The sequence below is a fragment of the Dasypus novemcinctus genome, chromosome 6 (genome assembly GCF_030445035.2).
Source record: "Dasypus novemcinctus isolate mDasNov1 chromosome 6, mDasNov1.1.hap2, whole genome shotgun sequence".
Lineage (NCBI taxonomy): Eukaryota > Metazoa > Chordata > Mammalia > Cingulata > Dasypodidae > Dasypus > Dasypus novemcinctus.
The window spans coordinates 97,674,638-97,694,207 of record NC_080678.1 but is presented as its reverse complement, the minus strand read 5'-3'; the positions used below and the strand labels follow the sequence as shown (position 1 = coordinate 97,694,207).

At 37.5% G+C, this 19,570-nt stretch overlaps 1 long non-coding RNA gene across 3 annotated transcripts; it reads left to right on the top strand.

Annotated features, from left to right (window-relative positions):
* Window positions 1-2,778: 2,778 nt before the first annotated feature.
* LOC101434578 (uncharacterized) lies at window positions 2,779-17,985 on the top strand. 3 transcript variants are annotated; one of them, XR_009186204.2, is made up of 4 exons: window positions 9,302-10,250; window positions 13,443-13,569; window positions 13,862-13,956; window positions 15,985-17,985. It is a non-coding gene; the product is annotated as an uncharacterized lncRNA (long non-coding RNA). The 3 variants fall into 3 exon arrangements; XR_011649079.1 differs by lacking the exons at window positions 9,302-10,250; window positions 13,443-13,569 and adding an exon at window positions 2,779-3,041; XR_009186205.2 differs by lacking the exon at window positions 13,443-13,569 and having other exon boundaries at window positions 9,304-10,250.
* Window positions 17,986-19,570: the final 1,585 nt, after the last annotated feature.

Genomic DNA, 19,570 nt, shown 5'->3' with positions numbered 1-19,570 from the left:
TATAACTGAGCCTGTATCTATTAATGTTCCAGATTACTTAAATGCTCTCCTGCTGTTCCACAGTGTTGTGGTTGCCACTCCTCCTCTTCCAGACCTCCTTAGACAACCTCTAGAAAGCTTCAGTCCCCCATCCCATCCCATCCCCATATTCCTTCAATTTGCTAATTTCTACTAGTATATCATTTTGCTAATATATCAGTAATTTTTCCATATTTTTAATATATATATCTTTTCCCTTATGTTGAATTTCTTCAGTTTCAGTTACTCTTCTTTAATACTACATTGTGCATTTCAAATCATGTTAACATTATTCATTTAGTTGTAACCATTGATCTAAAACGAGATTTACTATTTGCTACTTCTTCTCCTCCTCGTGTTCTCCCTGCTTGAGATTTGTTTCCTGGTTTGTAGGAACACCTCAGTTTCCTCTCTGCTGAGGTCATCTGGGTCATTTACTTTTCGAGACTGCAGTCTGAACACATCTTATTTTTGGCCTGTAGTATGAAAAGCTATTTGTGCAGAGGATTCTTGGATTGAAGTTCTTTTTCATAATCACATTATCTTATTCCTTCTACTACTGCAGAGGAGACATCTAAAGCTAGGGTATTTCTCTATTTTATGAGCAACCTGTTCTTTTCATCTGGAGGCTTGTATGATTTTTTTGGAATTATACAGATATGCTTCAATGTGTTGTTTTCATCTCTTATGTATTTCACTCCTTTCTCCTCTTGTGTGGTTTCTGATGAGACATTGCCTGTTATTATTCTTGTTTCTCTGTAGGTAAGGTTTTTTTTTTTTTTTTAAACTTCCTCTGACTTCTTTCAGTATTTGTTCTGTCTTTGGTTTTCTGTGGTTTGATTTTGATCTGTATGGACATGTTCATGTGTATCTTTTGTATTTATCTTGTTTGGTGTTCTCTGTGCTTCCTGGATATTTTGTTACTTTTGAAATATTCTTGACCATTATTACTTCACATAATCCAGCTCCATGTATTATGTGCTTTTTTTTTCTTCCAGTTTGTAAGTTTCTGTTCAAGTTCTCTGATTCTTTCTTCAGTTGTTTAGACTCTACAGATGAGCCCATGGTAGGCAGTCTTCATTTCTGTTAATGTGTTTAAAAAATTTTTAAATGTGGATATATATATATATAACTTAAAATTTGCCTGTTGCCATTTTTAAGTGTACAATTCCGTGTCATTAATTGCATTTACAATGTTGTGCTAACATTACCATCATATTACATCATTAAAAGAACATTTTCAACACCATAAACAGAAAATCTGTGCATTAAGCAAGAACTCCCCATTCCCCTTTCCCCAACCCCTTGGTAACCTCCAATCTTCTTTTTGTCTATATGAATATGCCTATTCATATAAGTGGAATCATGAATCATGGTTTATTTCACACAGAATGATGCTTTAAAGATTCTTCCTTCTTATAGCCTGTATCAGAACTTCATTCCTTTTTATGGCTGAAGTTACTGTGTTTTCTATTTCTAACATTTCCTGTTGATTTTTTTTCTCAGAGATTCTCTCTCTGTTTATATTATTCATCTGTTCTTGAATGTTGTCTGATTTTTCCATTCAAGTCCTGAACATATCTCTCAAAGTCACTTTGTTTCTTCTCTGATAATTCCAACATCTGTGCCATGTCAGAGTCTGGTTCTAATGATTGCTTTGCATCTTCAGAGTGTATTTTTGCTTGCCTTTTTGGCATTTTTTGAAATTTTTTGTTGAAAGCTGGACATGTGCTATTAGGTAATAGGAACTGAAGTAAATAGGCTTTAGCATGAGGATTTATGTTATTCTGGCCAGGAGCTGGCTGTGTTTAACATTTGTTATAGCTGTAGATGAAAGAGGCTTCAAATTCCTCCAGTGTCCTTGTTTTTTCCTTCCCTCTTGACTTTGCACTTCCCTCGGGACTCCTGTTGAGAGAGTCTGTCTCACAGCTCTTGCGCTGACACCCACTGTTACTGCACTGAGCCCTGCTGGTGTACTGTAAGGTGTGGGAAGGGAGGGTGTTCTCTAAGCTTATGCTTCACTCTCAGTCTTTGGTGGGCCATGCCCCTTCACCAGTGTTTCTAATGATCTGGAAAATGGTTAACTATTTTAGATGCTCAGAAAAGAAGGCTCAGTCCTGCAGACTCTATCTTTTGTCCTGTGTTTTAGGAGATTTGCACAGTTTTTAAAAATATATATATCCATTCTATTTCAGGTCTTCAGTTGAGAGTTTTGTCCTTGATTTTCACAATTGAGCAGTCAAGATTTTAAATTTCGGGGAGCTCTTTCTTGCCCTCTGATGATTCCTTTTAGTTGAAGTTGGTTCTTTAAACTCTTTTCTCAGTATATCTAAGAATACCTGTTGAATTAAAAGCCATTTTTTTACCCATTTATTGCGTGTTGGGAGCAGTCAAAATAAAGTACATGCCGAACTCAGCAGAGCCAGCAGCATGGCTGCCAGAGAGGAGCCAACTTTCTCATTTGAGTAAACTATAATTAGTTCACCACAACATGGCGGGTCCCACATCATGGCAGAACTCAAATCTGCCCTGTCACTTCCTTGTTCTTCTCCCTCCCTGCTCCTTTGTTCTCCATTTCCCGCCACTGCCCAGACTGATAAGATAGTGTGCAGGTGCAAGATGGTGAAACTGAAGTCCCCTTCTACCTCAGCAACAGAAGTAGCCAATCCCTAGCTTCCACCTCCACCCACCACCCTTCCCCTTCCCAAGAGTATATATGCTTTGTTCCCTCAATAAAATTCACAGCTTGATCAGAACACTGTCTTGCTGTCATTCTTCATGTCTCTTGTCCCACCATTCTTTCTCGGCAGGTTTCGAGCCTTCGTTGCCGTCCCGCAGGCCGGAGCAGACTGGCGCCCGACGTGGGGCTCGACGATTCCCTGTAATTGAGAAAAGAACGCTGCTTCACCAAGGAGGGGAGCGCTCCCTGCATATCGGCCGACAAAAGGCCACATTTCAGCGGCAGAAAGGAGGACCTCAGCATCAACCCGTGAATTCTTCAGTCATTGGCAGTGGCCAAATGGGTAAGTGAAATACTTCATTTCACTTCATTTCTTTATAATCATGGGACAAGCAGAATCTTCACATTCATTGTTTATTTGCCAGGTAAAGAGGCACTCAAGACATGAGGAGTTAAGGTTAAAAAGAAAAGTTTAACTGAGTTTTTCAAGTTTATTATCAAAACCTGTCCATGGTTTCCCGAGGAGGGCACAATAAATGCAAAGTGTTGGAGTAGAGTAGGTGACTGTTTAACTGACTATTATAAAACTTTTGAACCTGAAAGGGTCCCCGTCACCGCCTTTAGCTACTGGCAGCTAGTACAAGATGTACTAGGAATCACCCCCAACCTCCTGATAAAAAGAATTTAGTTACAGAAGGGGAGACTGCTTTAAAATTAAGTTCTCAACCCCCTTCAGGTTGCAGTAAAAGGTCTGAACATCACTCGCAACCCCACCCCTCGCACCTGGGCTCTGGTCTCCTAGCCTAATCTCCCTCGATGATGTAGATACTGAGCACCTATGCCCTGCCATGCCTTCCGCCCCCTCTCCTGAGGATGGCAATGGCAAACACAACCCAAAGACTCTTGATAAGAACATGGAATGCAACCTTGAGCTGCTCCCACTCCCACCCTTTAAACCCCCTCCAAATGGAATCTCTTCCAATCTAAATCCTCCGTTTTTATATCCTTTGGCTTTAATGCCTTCTCTTACAAACCTCAAGCAACCTCCAGCTCTTTCAGGTTCTTCTGAAATTAGTGAGCTTCGCACTGAAATGCGCAGTATTCGGGAACTCACTCAAACTCTTATAAGCATCTCACTTCCCGACACCAAAGGCAAAAACCCTCAGCTCGCCTTCCCCGTTCAGGCCAGAATAACCCTTTTCAAAGTTTGTAGGCAAATTGTGCACGGCTGCAGAAAAACTGTTTGGCGATACCAACACAGAAACAGACTTTGTTAAGCAAATTGCCTTTGTAGATGCAAATGTGGCTTATCAGGGCGCAGTTAGATCTTATAGAAAGTAGTAGAACTTGTCTGGTTACTTCAGGCTTTGTTCTGAAATTGGCCCCACCTATCAACAAGGCCAGCCACAAGCCCCAAAATCCAAGCAAGCTTATAAGGCAATCAACTCTGTTCCAGCAAACGCCCACCCCTTTCACAGCTCTTTGGGCTCCCTACTATCTACATGACAATGTAGCTCTGGGCTAGTGAAGACTAATATAGTTAATCCACTGGTATGAGAGAAAAATGTGGCAACATTTGTGTTTTGTTTTATTTCCATGCTAATTCTGATTGGGCTTATTTAACCAAGATAATAAAATGAGTACAAAATTTTTATCAAGGTCTAAAAGGAATTTTCAGTTTTAAATCAATAATTATCTCCAGAACTTAAAGTCTCAGTATAGTCTTACAGTAATTGTCCAAAAATGTGTGCTAATGGTCTGCCTAACTGCTGCTCAAGTTATTTTAACTGATTGCTGATAACTAATAAAAATGTTTCCAAGCACAAGCTTTCATATTACAGGCAACATGAATTCCAGAAGAAATCTTGAAAGGTACAATCTAAGATGTGCTATATAACAGGATTTAAAAGCAGCTATACCAAGAAAGTAAAGAATTATGAGTCGATTGTAAATAAATTGTATGTTTCTGTTAATGTGTTGTAATTCTTTTCTGTTTGTCTGTCTGTTCATTCAATGTCAATGTATATTGTGATACCTCCGGATGGTAAATATAAATTACTAGAAATTTTTAAAAGAGCTCTATTCAAATGGCCAAAAATTAAATAAGCACTTATATCAAAACTTAAGTTTATTATATTAATACATAAGTTTAAATGTTAATAAGATATCTACAATAATAAAAATTGTGAGTCTTGATTAACAAAATTACTATGCCTTTTCATAAGAAATGGTTCTTGCCTAGATTGAAATAAATAACTTATCTTTCTTCACAGGATAATATGAAGGATGCAAAACTTAAATGAACATTTGGTTAAAAGTTTGTGAAAATGCTAACTGAAATTTAATAAGTCTTTGCAAAAAGGTGTTTTGTCCTAAAATAGGATGGCTAATTTTTCATAAACTCTTGGAACTTAATTTGCATGTGGCGAGTTGTAGAAGGTATTGTGGTAACTTTAAGTAAGGGAATGTGTTCTGTGAAGGTAAAAGTTGTCTTAACATAATATAATCTATATGGTTATAAATAATTATAAGAAATTTAATGAAGCATTGTTTAAATTAAGGTATTTAAATGGCAAATTCCAAAAGTCATTATTAAATATATATAAAACTGAATTGATGATGATAAATAATAAAAGGTAATTTTATAACAGGAAAACTTGTTGGTGGCTAGTCTTCCCTGCAAACTGACCTCTAGGGGACTGTTTCTGGTATCACATGCTACTAAGTATTTAAAGTGAAGAAAAGTTCATTATTTTAACAAGCTCATTTAGTGTTGATGGCAGTGATATGTTGTAAGAAGTTTGCCTGGTAACTTAGTATGTGGGATATATGGAATGTGTTTTTATTACTAAGGAAACAGGAGATGATTTCATCCTGAAATAAAATGATTGATTATTGAGTAAGAGTAAAATGTGGGACAAATGAATACTGAAAGTGTAGAAGATTTGTGGAAAGAAATTTTTATGGTTAAAGTTAAGTAAGATTTGATGAGTCTGTCTATAAAGTTTGAAAAAGCCTTAGTATCAAGTAGTATGTATCAAAGTTAAAAATATTGTTCTTTTTCAAAGTCTCTGAAATCATTAGTCTGTTCTGGTGAAAGTTTATGGAAAGTTTATATCCTGAATAATCAGTATACAAAGAGTCTGTTTTATCAAAACAGCTTCTTATGCTTTAACCTCATCATTTCCTCAGTGTTCAAGGAAGAAAGGGTCTTATCTCTTTTAAAGGAAATAATGTTTAAACCTGCTTTCTAAAAATCAGATCCTGAAAAGCAGCTTTTTATTTCAAACTAATTACAAGAGATTTGTTCTTTTACCTTGAAAGAAAAAACAGTTAAGTTCATTTAATATGTTATAAGTTGAGAGTGTTTAAAAGTGTTATAAAATTAACAGGATTTTTTAACCCTCTGTTAATTAAAGTTGTATGAGTAAAAGATTCCTATGAATGCTTAAGAGTGTATAAAGTTACCAATATTTCAGCATAATAGTAAAGAAAAGTACAATGTGGTTGATTATGGTTTTAATTATTATAAAAGAGTATATGTCACAAAAACAACCTCTTATCATAGATTAAAGTAACAACACTAGTATGCAGCAATCCCAAATACTGCTAGTTTGTTGCAAAAAGTTAAAGTCCAGCTGTATTGCTATCACTTTGTTTTAAAACTTGCTAAGACTTTCTTTAGTGTCTTCTTAGACAAATCAAGCCAGCTGCATTCTTCTATCTGTAAAAAACCCAACAGTAAACTTTTGCAGTGCTTTTCAAGGCTGTGTGCATAGCCCAACCATCCTGTACAGTATTTACTGATAGTAATAGTAATGGAAAAGCAGCATACGTTACTTTTCAAAAAGAACAGGTTTAGCCAACTCCTTATTCATCTGCTCAATGCACAGAGCTTTAAGCCATCATTAAAGTTTTACAAATGTTTTAAGAGCCCTTGAACATTGTCTCTGACTCTAAATATGTAAGTCTTAACTGTCAAGCATATTAAAACAGCTCATATCTTTGCTACTGATGAGTTATCTCAACTTTGTGCAGACTTGCAACATCTCATTAGGTTAAAACCTATTTACATTATTCATATATCTCTCATGCCTCTTTGCCTAGTCCTATGACATCAAATAATGCTTGAGCTGATTTATTAGTAAGGTGTTTACAAAGTGCTCACAATTGCCATGCTTTAACTCATATTAATGCTAAAGGCCTGTGAAATAAATATCAAAAGTTAACAAGACTACAGGCACAAGGAATTATCTGTACCTGTCCCACCTGTGGACCCTTAACTACAGTGTCTTTTCAGGCTGGGACTAATCCCAGAGGCCTGACTCCTAATCAATTAATGGCAAATGGATGTTACTCACATACCATCCCTTAGTAAACTACAATCTGTTCACGTTTATATTGACACTTATTCTCATTTTATGTGGGCTACTGCTCAAAGTGGGGAACAGGTCCATCATGTTCACTCACACCTCTGGTCTGCTTTTTCTGTAATGGGATGCCCTCTGAAAATTAAAACTGATAATGGACCTTCTTACATTAGTAAATCCTTTGAATCTTTCTGTTTAAAATATGGTATTGAACATGATACCAGCATTCCTTATAATCCTACAGATCAAGCCATAATTGAATGCAGCCATCATACCCTAAAAACTATGCTTTTAAAACAAAAAGGGGGAGATGATGGTATTATAACACCAAAAGATCAGTTAGCTAAAGCTTTATTTACTTTAAATTTTCTTAATGTTTATAATTCATTAACACCTGTGGAATGTTCACTTAGAAAATGTCAAACATCTACAGTAGACACAGGAAATGAGGATCAACCAATATTCTGGAAAGATTTTAAGCAATGTATGAAAAAAAAAGGCAGGGTTATAGTAAGGGGGTGAGGCTATGCTCTTATCATTTCAGAAAATGGAGAACAAATTTAGTTATCTGCGAAAAGGATTAAACCCCAGAATGAAGAGATGGAGTCTTCTACAACTTCTGATGATGGTGATCATAAGTAATAAGGAAGCTGCCAGTAATTCCATTTATTAGGCCTATATACCTAACCCCCCATTACTTAGAGTGTTAACCTGGAAAAGTCCATTCTTTAATATATATCTGAATAAAACCCATATATTCCCTATACCAATTGATAATCGATTGCCAATTAAACCCTATTAAGAAAAAGAATCGATAATCTCATATTACCATTTGATTATCAATGCTTATGCGTTGGTAATCATCCTTCCTGTATGTATGTTAAAAATCGGGCCATAGCTATCTTCAAAAATAATAATACTCAGTTTATTGTGACTTTATTTCCCTCTTACGATTTAATCATGACTAAAAATCCTGCTTATAATTGTCCACAAAAAGACGGTAGGGATAAAGAAGGATGGCAAGAATGCCATATAGGAAGAGGATCTGTCATTTTTTATGATTCCTATGGAATAGTGTGGGAAAGTGCCCCTATGGGGAGTCCCATTGAATATAATGACAGATTTATTTGGCATGGTCTAAATAGTAAAGGACAACAATAAATAATTTTTACTAAAAATAATAGTGTTTGGAAACAGAAGGGGAAATGAATCCCTTCTCCATGGTGTAATATCACATCTATACACAAGCAGAAGTATCTGTGGAAAGTTTTTCTAGGAATAGCTCCTACTATAGAATGGATTGGGAATAATAGTAAGAATAGTCAATATCTGCATTTAAATCAAATTCATCTTCAGGCATATGTAAGAAATCCTTATGTGTTTGTGGTTGGAAAATTAGCTATAACCCAAAAAAATGTTCTATTCTATAAAAATGAGGCCTCGCATCCTAGTAGCCATTACCCCACAACTAACATACTATGGAGAAGGCAAACTAAAAAATTTTACTATCCCCATCTGTGTCAAAGAGAGCCACCTTCCTCCCTATATTGGTAAAAAATTAGCCTCACAGGTTCAGTCGCTGCAGCTGCCACAGCACGTGGTGCTCTTGGTCATGGCCTCATCAGCTTGCAATACTTTGAACAACAACAACAAATTAGCCTAGAATCCAGTGCGCAGTCTCTTAAACTCTATGCAGCAGCACAACTAACATCCTTCGCCCAAGTAGCTTTACAAAACCACAAGGCCCTTAACTTACAGCTGAAAAAGGGGGAACCTGCCTTTTCCCCAGGAAGAATGTTTCTACTATATAAATAAATCTAGTATTGTTAAGCAAAACGTTAAAATATGAGAATTGCGGGAAGGGATACTGCCCTCCCAGTCATCCTCCTCCCCGATGTTAGTGTTATTAATAGAACTAAACCTGTACCTATCCCCAGCATGGACTACATTGCCAGCCACTCTAGAAGAGCTGTGCAACTTATCCCACTTTTTGTTAGGCATTTCTGGAGCCCTAGCCACTGGTACTGCGGGGTTAGGACTCTCTCTCTTACCCAACATATAAAATTATCTAAGCAATTAATTGATGATATCCAGGCTTTGTCGAGCACTATACAAGATATTCAAGATCAAATAGACTCTCTAGCTGAGGTAGTGTTACAGAAGAGAGTTAAAGCTGCTTACAGCAGAACGTGGAGGAATATGTCTAGCTCTGCAGAAACAGTGCTGCTTTTATGCCAACAACTCTGGCATTGTTTGAAATAAGGTAAAAGGCTTCAAGTGCAACATTCTTAATACCCCATAATAATACAAAATGGCTGTGTTCCTCCACCAGCCTCACCCCACATCTTAGCGTCCAAGCCCTCAACACCACCCGTGAAACCTGCGTGCTTGCTATTATACTCCCCTGCATTTATTTTCATAATGATAACCATTTCTTTGACTCCTGGCAGCGCCACCTTCTACCGGCCTATGTACAAAAAAGAGAAATCATTACCACCATCACAATCACTTCACTTTTAGGTCTCGCTGGAGCCGGCACTGGAGTAGCAGCCCTAACTACACAACAAACTTCTTTCTCCTCTATCAGGCAAGCCATTGATGAAGATATAGCCCACATCAATGAAGATATAGCCCACATCAATGAAGATATAGCCCACATCAAAACCTCCATTTCCCATCTAGAAAAGTCCCTAAATTCATTATCTGAGGTTGTCCTCCAAAACCGCAGAGGGCTAGACCTCCTCTTCCTTAAGGAGGGAGGGATTTATTCAGCATTAGGAGAGGAATGCTGCTTTTATGCTAATCATTCCAGCCTTATTAGAGATAACATGGCTCAGCTCAGAAATAGACTAGCAAAGCGTAAAAGAGAAAGGGAAGCCCAGGGAAACTTCTCCTGGGGATTCAATGGAATCCTTCCTTACATCCTCCCTATACTAGGCCCATTAATAACTATACTTCTCATACTGTCTTTCAGACCTTGGGCCATAAAAAGAATTATCAAGTTAGTCAGGGACCAAATTGACTCCGCTCTTGGCAGGCCTATCCAGGTGCATTACCACCGGCTCCACCTCGCTGACCAGGTTGTGTCTATGGACCATCCAGACTGCCTCCCCTCCTGGATGAACTCTCCCTGCCAATAAGCTGCTGAGTGCAAGGCACAGCACTGCAGGAGACAGTTAGAGGTAAGCACAACCTAACTGATCTCTGAGAAGTATGCCTCATTGTTACAGGGGTGCGCTCTGTTTGCTAAGGCCACTAGGCAGGGTGCTTTGACCGCACTCAGCCTGCCTAGATGGGCGGGATGCGTCAATAGCATTCTGACTGCTCAGGGAGCTGGGCTGGCTAGCCAATGACGGGCAACTGAACCGACCTAACAGTCAACCTAAGACAGGGACATGGCCTTTTGCTGCCATGCCTCCCCATGACGGGTAAGACTGGTCACGTGCGTGAGTGAGCTGAAACAGCTCACTGGGTGCGGTTCCAACCTAAGACAGGCACAGCCCCCCCTCATTCCATTTGCCTTTGTTGCACACTCAATAAAACCCCTTCCCAAAAAATCAGAGCCATCTACATCAGGGAAATGAGGCCTCTACTTCCCTCAGCTAGCCTACGAGAAATACTGTGCTAATAAAAGAAAAAGGGAGGAGATGTTGGGAGCAGTCAAAATAAAGTACACGCCGAACTCAGCAGAGCCAGCAGCATGGTTGCCAGAGAGGAGCCAACTTTCTCATTTGAGTAAACTATAATTAGTTCACCACAACATGGCAGGTCCCACATCATGGCAGAACTCAAATCTGCCCTGTCACTTCCTTGTTCTTCTCCCTCCCTGCTCCTTTGTTCTCCGTTTCCCGCCACTGCCCAGACTGATAAGATAGTGCGCAGGCGCAAGACGGTGAAACTGAAGTCTGCCTTCTACCTCAGCAACAGAAGTAGCCAATCCCTAGCTTCCACCTCCACCCACCACCCTTCCCCTTCCCAAGAGTATATATGCTTTGTTCCCTCAATAAAATTCACAGCTTGATCAGAACACTGTCTTGCTGTCATTCTTCGTGTCTCTTGTCCCACCATTCTTTCTCAGCAGGTTTCGAGCCCTCGTTGCCGTCCCGCGGGCCAGGGCAATTGTGGCGATGTTTTTTTCCATAGTTTTTTTTTTGTCTTTTCATTTTTTTTATTTTTTAAAAGATACTTAGATTACATAAATGTTACAAAGAATATATAGAGGATTCCCATACACCCTGCTCCTCACATGTTTAGTTTTGATTAACTTAGTTCTTATTGTTATGCTCTTGGTTTTCTTAAAATATCTGCTGCTTCATTTTCTGTAAATGAAGAACTAGTGGTTGTTTGGGTTCCTATTAAACTCTCCTCTCCTGGGTTTAGTGTTCCCTTTGAGATAATTTTTTTCTCATTCTTCACGGCCTGGGCTTCTCCCAGGCTCCTGAGGAGGGCTCTTTCAGATCCAGTACCTGCTCTTCTGCCCCCACAGGCTCTTCCCTTGGGAGCCGTCTGACTCACTGCTGGCTTCAGCTACCACTGAGATGCCGGCGACTCCCCCAGGCCTTAACTTCATCCTGGGCTTCTGTTCTGAGCCCCAGAAGCATCCCTCCAGCTGCCTCCTGGGGAGCCTGCCCTGCTTTTCCCAGAGACACTTCAAGCACAGCATGTCTAAGCCCTCTCTACCTCTTACCTTCTAGGCAGAAGGTAATGACTTTTTTGATCATTGCAAATGCACCTCCTCTTACTGGGATTATGATAACCCTGATGGTAATTAAGAAAATCTGTCAGTATTTTGGAGGAAAATACTAGCATATTTATTAACACGTATGTGTGTCTTTAAAAAAAAAGAAATTTCATGGTATGTGTATGTAGCTTTTAATAAATATTTTGCAGGTCTCCAGACATTAGAAATTGGTCCTGAATTACTCATATTCTTGCTTCTGGTTATGTTTATGGATTTTTATCTTAATGCATTTCAGATCCTTTCTCCAACAAACTATTTGTAATTCCATTAAATTTTCAAGTTTTTAAAAATTAATGAATTTAGGTTTTTTAAAAATTTATTTCTCTCCCCCTGCCCCATTTTCTGCTCTTATATCCATTTGCTGTGTGTTCTTCTGTGTCTGTTTGCATTCTCAGTGGCACTGGGAAATCTGTATCTCTTTTTGTTGTATCATCTTGCTGTGTTAGCTCTCCATGTATGCATTGCCACTCTTAGGCAGGCTGTGCTTTTTTTGCACAGGGCAGCTCTCCTTGAGGGACGTGCTCCTTGCATGTAGGGCTCCCCTATGCAGGGGGTGCCCCTGCATGGCATGGCATTCCTTGCATGTGGCAGCACTGCACATGGGCCAGCTCACCACATGGGCCAGGAGGCCCTGGGTTTGAACCCTGGACCTCCTATATGATAGGCAGACACTCTATCAGTTGAGCCACATCCGCTTCCCTTTTTTTAAATTTAAAGATTAATTTTATTTATCTCCCCCTCACTACTTGCACTTGCTGTCTGCTCGTCGTCTCTTTAAGGGCCACCAGAACCAAACCCGGGACCTCTCATGTGGTAGTCAGACACCCACCTGCTTGAGCCACATCTGTTTCCCTCAGGTGTTTTTAATGTTTGCAGGACTTTGCTTTGTTGTTGGCCCATAAGCCTAAGAACACATGATTGAGGTGTAATGTCTTAAACCTTTACTTTCCTTAAAGAAACCCAGTCTCAAAATAGAACATAAAACTTCTCTCCCATGCTTAACACTTGCCATCCTCTATCTTTTAGATACTTCTAGCATTTTTCTGTCATACTTTATTGCAGGCACTTATTTTTATATGTCTCTCAATCATATCATGAGCTCTTCAAGAGCAAGATTTTTTTGAAAATTCATCTTTGCATTCGCAGAAACTGATTGTTCTAGGCGTACTGGGGAACTACAGAATTTGTGTGTGTGTGTGAATTAAGAAATTAATACATGATTGGGATACTTCTGTAATTTCCATTTCTCCCCCAGCATGCCACGTCAAACAAATACAGAGTAGACATGCCAAGTGATATTTTCTGTTTTGCTATCAGTAGTGAACATGAAAAGTGTTAGATCCCAAACATATTGTATATTATCCAGTTTTAGTCAGTATAGATTGAATATGAATGTGCTGTTCTAGGGGTCAGTGTCATTCGTGGCACATTGGCAGGACCTAGTGTGAAAATATGTGAGATAAAATTAGTGCACTGGCAGAATCCTTATACTATGTTATATGTTGTATGTATTCTATGTAGCAGTTTTTCTTCAGCTATGAATAGTTAACGTGACAAGTGTTAATTACCATACATGTATTGTATGTAACCCCATTCCAGTCAGTTTACATTGAATGTGAATGTGCTGTTCCAGGGGTCACTGTCATTCAGGGACGTGACCGTGGACTTCACCCAGGAGGAGTGGCAGCACCTGGACCCTGCTCAGAGGACCCTGTATAGGGACGTGATGCTGGAGAACTACAGCCCCCTCCTCTCAGTGGGTAGGGATTGTGTTTTATGCCATTCCAAATGGCTTTTTTTAAGCTGCTGGTATATATGATCCTTTGTAGAGGATGGGTTTTAGGATTGAAATTTAGGGTTCAAAGCTGACCTGTGGGCCATAGTTATAAGCTGATTGATTGATCCCTTTTTGTCACTAGAAAGAATGTGTTTGTCTCCTCTCCCCAGTGAAAGCCTTAGATGGCCCTGTTCCTGAAGCTGTATCATCCTCTTCCTTCAGAGGTCCTGAGGGCATGAGCCTCGCCCAAGCCCTGTGTCTTTTTCCCTTCATAGGATTTTACATTACCAAGCCAGAAGTGGTCTTCAAGTTGGAGCAAGGAGAGAAGCCGTGGGTATTAGAAGAATCCTCAGCTACCAGAGCCACCCAGGTGAGTTACTGAGTACCTAAATAGCTAGAAATCAAGTGACATTATAGATTTCAGAGGGTCAGTTCAGATGCATACCTTTGAGATTGTTTAGGAATCTTTTTTTTTTTAAAGAGGTACCATTTTTGAAGTGGCTGAGAATAATTGACCCATATTCCTTAGTTATCACACTTGCAGGTAATGCTCTTATGTCTGTTTTTGTTTTTTGCATGAACTTTTAAAAGATTTGCCATTCTTAAATGTTTCCAAAAATTAAATTTTGCTTCTCATCTTAGGTCTTTTTCTTATTCTTTCCTTATTAGTTGTCTTCTTTTAATTACATATCATTTACTCATTCAGTAGCTATTAAGCGAGCATTTATTAATTTACTTATTAGTTATATCTATGAGCTGAGGATAGTAGCCCTGTTAGCAATATAATGATCCTGCTGGTACGGAATCTATATTCTTGTGTTGGAGGAAAATGAAATGTGGCATGCCATTTTAGCAGGTGTTTTCAGAAGGCCCTTTTGGGGTCAATATCAGAACAAAAGTTTTAACGACGTGAGGGAGAATGTGAGCCATGTGGTTTCTGAATATTCTAGGCATTGGAGGGTTTTGAGCAAAGAAGTGACATGGTCTGATTTATGTACCTTTCGGGCTGCTGTTCTGAGAAAATGCCAGCGGAGGGGATGGAGTGGGATTGGGAGAAGACAGCAATAAAATACGCAGAGGTTACTGTGTGGGATGATGGTGACCTGCACTAGCTTCAAACTTATAGAGGTCATGTGAAATGCTGGGTTCTGGATATATTTTGAAGGTGTACCCCAAATGGGATTTGTTAAGTTGTTTTTGGAGAATAAGTAAAGAGATACCATTTATTGAGTTGGGAAACAATGTGGAGAAACAGTATTGGGAGGAAATTGGTAAGGATGTAGCTAAATCTAAACAAACATTATGTAGAATAATACCTGCTGGGTTTGAAAGGGATAAAAATAAAATACCAGAAAACAGCATGTAAGTCAATGAACTTTAATGGTCAGTTAGAATTCAGTTCTAAAATCCTTTTATTTTGCTGGAGACTTTTGTTAACTTACATATACATAGTAAAATTTAATGGATAAATGCAAAAATTAGCAAATAATACCCATAACTTCCAAACTTGTAAAAGGAAGAAAATGGAAAAGTAAAACCAAGTATTATAAAATAAATTAAACCAAATAGGAAAGAAGTATTAAAGGAGTAGGGAGTAAAGGATGATAAATATAGAACAAATAGAAGCTATATGAAAAATATAGGTAACAACTCCAGATATTTTAGTAATTGCAGTAAATACAAATGGGCCAAATTAGCCCCATAAAAAATACAAATTATCCAGATGGGTTTAGAAAAATTACTATTGGTTTTTTGTGCGTTACACCTAAAGCATTTAAACACAAAACATTGGAATACAAAAGGAGTAAACATTCAGAGTCCAATACTAAGGAAAACAATTGAGATATCTATATGAATGTCAGATAAAATTGGTTTAAGAATCCCTATTGGGTGTTGGAAACTAAGGCACAGTGGCCTCTCAAGGAGAGACGTGCTGTCTCCATGACTACCCTTGCAACCTAAGGAATGCAGTGATTTGGGAGTTCCCAGCAAATGGGCTGAAGCTGTTACAGGCTGAAGGAAAAGATGAGCTCATACCTTTTGTAATGTATAGAACACTTAGACTTTGCACCTTGAGATAAGATTTTTTTAAAAAGAAAATTCTTTAGACTATAGGTAATGTTGATGGTTAATACGTGTTGCTCCTTGATGTCACCTGGACACTATGTTAATGCTAATGTTTATGCTTAATGGCACTTAGGCTGCTGTGGGCCTGCTTGTAGACACATACACTGTGGTATATAAGAGCCCCTTGTAATCAATAAAGTTGTCTGATGAGTCTCTACTCACAGATCCTCTGATCCCAGCTCTCTTGTTCTTTTTCTCTCTCCCTTTCTCCTTGTTTCCTTCCCCCTTTTCTCTTTCTTTCATTCCCGATACCCTCGGGTCACTGGTTAAGACTCCGACAGATGGCGCCCAGACATGGGGCCCGAGACAGAGGATTCATCAAGACATGGCAGTGTAGGATCTTCCACCTCTGGATCAGGAATGAGGAAAGCTGAAAAGCCTTTTTTAAGGTAAGGAGTGTCAAAATTAATTAACCTGGGTAAATTGCTGCTTCATATGATTAAGTTCTGCTTTCCGCTAGCATCAGGGTATGGGTAATCAAGGATGCTTTGAAGAATATTCACAGGTACTGAAGTCTTTTTTTTTTTTTAAACTGTCAGAGTCGCAGTGAAAACTGTAGATTTAAAGAATCTTTAAACAGTGGAAATAGGTAATGAGGGCACTACATAGAGCATATCAAAAAGGGAGAAACTATACTATTATCTGTGTGGGCTTTGTGCCAGCGAATTGCTGCTGCCTTAGATCCTTTACAGTCTGAAGGAGAGAAAGATGAAATTACTGTATTTTCTAAACCCATAAGTAAATTTGAAATAAAAGAAAGTAAATTGGAACACAAACAGGAGCTTGAGGCGAATGGGAAACTGTCAGGTTTTTCCCTTCATCCTGATATTAACCCTTTCATCAACAAAAGCTCAGTGAAGTCTTAATGAAATAACTTCTGTGTACCCAGTACAACCCTCTGCACCTCCTGAATTACCTTCTGTTACTAAGCCTAAGTTAGAAATGTTTTCAGATGTTTTTGATGCTTTGCCTTATGTTAAACAATTATTATCTGCTTTCCCTGTAACATTACATGCCATACCACCAGATACAAAGAATCTACAAGGGGTGTTGAGTTCATCCTGAACCAAAACTTTTTAAACTATTGAAAGATTTAAAACAGGTAAAAATAATAAATAAAGTCCTTGATAGTGAAATCAGGCTTGCAAGAGAACTGTTAAAATGTTAACTAAGATAAGGAAACTATTCTTGCAGCAACTCTGCAAATCCTCTGTCTACATGACAATGTAGCTGTGGGCTAGTGAGGGTTAATATAGTTAAGCCACTGGAAAAAGAGAAAAACGTGTCAACATTTGTGTTTTGTTTCCACGCTAATTCTGATGGGGCTTATTTAACCAAGATAATAAAATTAGTACTAAATTTTTATCAAGGTCTAAAATGAATTTTCAGTTTTAAATCAATAGTTTTCTCCGGAACTTCAAGTCTTAGTATAGTCTTACAGAGTAATAAGCCAAAGTGTTAAACTGTCTGTCTAAACTGCAAAATAAGAACTTAACTACATTTATGCTGCTCAAGTTATCTTAACTGATTGCTGATAACTAATAAAAATGTTTCCAAGCACAAGCTTGCATGTTACAGGCAACATGGATTCCAGAAGAAATCTTAAAAAGTACAATCTAAGATGTGATATAACAGAAGACTTAAAAGCAGCTATACCAAGAAAGTAAGAATTATGAGTCAATTGTAAACTGTATGTTTCTGTTAATGTGTTGTAATTGTTTTGTGTTTGTTCATTCAATGTCGGTGTATATTGTGATACCTCCGGAAGGTAAATATTAAATTAGTAAAAAAAAAAATTTTTAGAGCTCTATTCAAATGGCCAAAAATTAAATAAGCACTTGCATTAATAAGTTTATTATATTAATACATAAGTTTAAATGTTAATAAGATATCTACAATGATAAAAATTGTAAGTCTTGATTAACAAAATTAACTATAAGTCTTCATAAAAGTTATCCTTGCTTAGATTGAAACGAATAGTTTATTTTTCTTCACAGGATAAAATGAAGGATGTAAAACTTAAATGAATATTAAAGAAAGTTAAAAGTTTGTGGGAATGCTGACTGAAATTTAATAAGTTTTTTCTAAAAGATGTGTTTTGTCCTAAAATAGGATGGCTAATTTTTCATTAACTCTTGGAACTTAATTTGCATGTGGCAAGTTGTAGAAGGTATTGTGGTAACTTTAAAATAAGGGAATGTGTTCCGTGAAGGTAAAAGTTGTCTTAAAATAATATAGTCTATATGGTTATAAATAATTATAAGAAATTTAATGAAGCATTGTTTAAATTAAGATATTTAAATGGCTAATTCCAAAAAATCATTATTAAATATATATAAAACTGAATTGATACGATAATAAAAGGTAATTTTACAACAGGAAAACTTGTTGGTGGCTTGTCTTCCCTGCAAACTGGCTTCTTAGGGGACTGTTTCTGGTATTACATGCTACTAAGTATTTAAAGTGAAGAAAAGTTCATTATTTTAACAAGCTTATTTAGTGTTGATGGCAGGCAGTGATATGTTGTAAGAAGTTTGCCTGGTTAACAGTATGTGGGATATATGGAATGTGTTTTTATTGTTAAGGAAACAGGAGATGATTTCATCCTAAAATAAAATGATTGATTATTGAGTAAGAGTAAAATGTAGGACAAAACCTGACTGAATACTGAAAGTGTAGAAGGTTTCTGGAAAGAAATTTTTATGGTTAAAGCTAAGTAAGATTTGATGGGTCTGTCTTTAAAGTTTGAAAAACCTTTAGTATCAAGTAGTATGTATCAAATTTAAAAATATTGTTCTTTTTCAAAGTCTCTGAAATCATTAGTCTGTTCTGTTGAAAGTTTATAGAAAGTTTATATCCTGAATAATCAGTATACAAAGAGTCTGTTTTCTCAAAACAGCTTCTTATGCTTTAACCTCATTTCCTCAGTGTTCAAGGAAGAAAGGGTCTTAACTCTCTTAAAGGAAAATAATGTTTAAACCTGCTTTCTTTTTATTTCAAACTAATTACAAGAGATTTATTCATTTACCTTGAAAGAAAAATTAAAGTAACAGTTAAGTTCATTTAATGTTATAAGTTTAGTGTTTATATAAAAGTTAGAAAATTGACAGGATTTTTTAACCCTCTGTTAAAGTTGTATGAGTAAAAGGTTCCTATGAATGCTTAAGAGTGTATAAATTTACCAATATTTTAGCATAATATTAGAGAATTACAATGTGGTTAATTATGGTTTTAATTAAGAGTATGTGTCACAAAAACAACCTCTTATAATAAATTAAAACAACATTGTAGTATGCAGCAATCACAAATATTGCTAGTTTGTTGCAAAAAATTAACATCCAACTATGTCACTATCACTTTGTTTTAAAATGTGCTGAGAATTTCCTTAGGCAAGTCAAGCCAGCCTGCATTCTCCTACTTATGGAAAACCCAACAATGGACTTTTGCAGTGCTTCTTCAAGGCTGTGTGCATAGCCCAACCATCTGTCCTGGCAGTGGTGATAATGTACCTGCATAAAAATGGTGGTTGAAACTCTACTGATGACATTGTTAGCCAGTAATCCTTTTTTCAGAATGAAAATAAACATCAGAGATAATAGTATATTCTCTTAAAAGCCTGAACTAAGCAAACAATTGGGACAGGTTGCAAAGTCCCTGCTGCTCTATCAAATTCCTAAATGTGGTTTGGTTGGATGGGATAAAACTATGCCCTCTTGTTATAAATGATGGAATGCAATGTTTTCTCATGTTAACAGAGTTTGTAATAATGTTGAAGTGCTAAAAATCTTTGATCTCTCACTTAGTCTCAAATATTAAAACCATTGTATGTATTAATTGGGAAAGGTCCTTCATGGAAG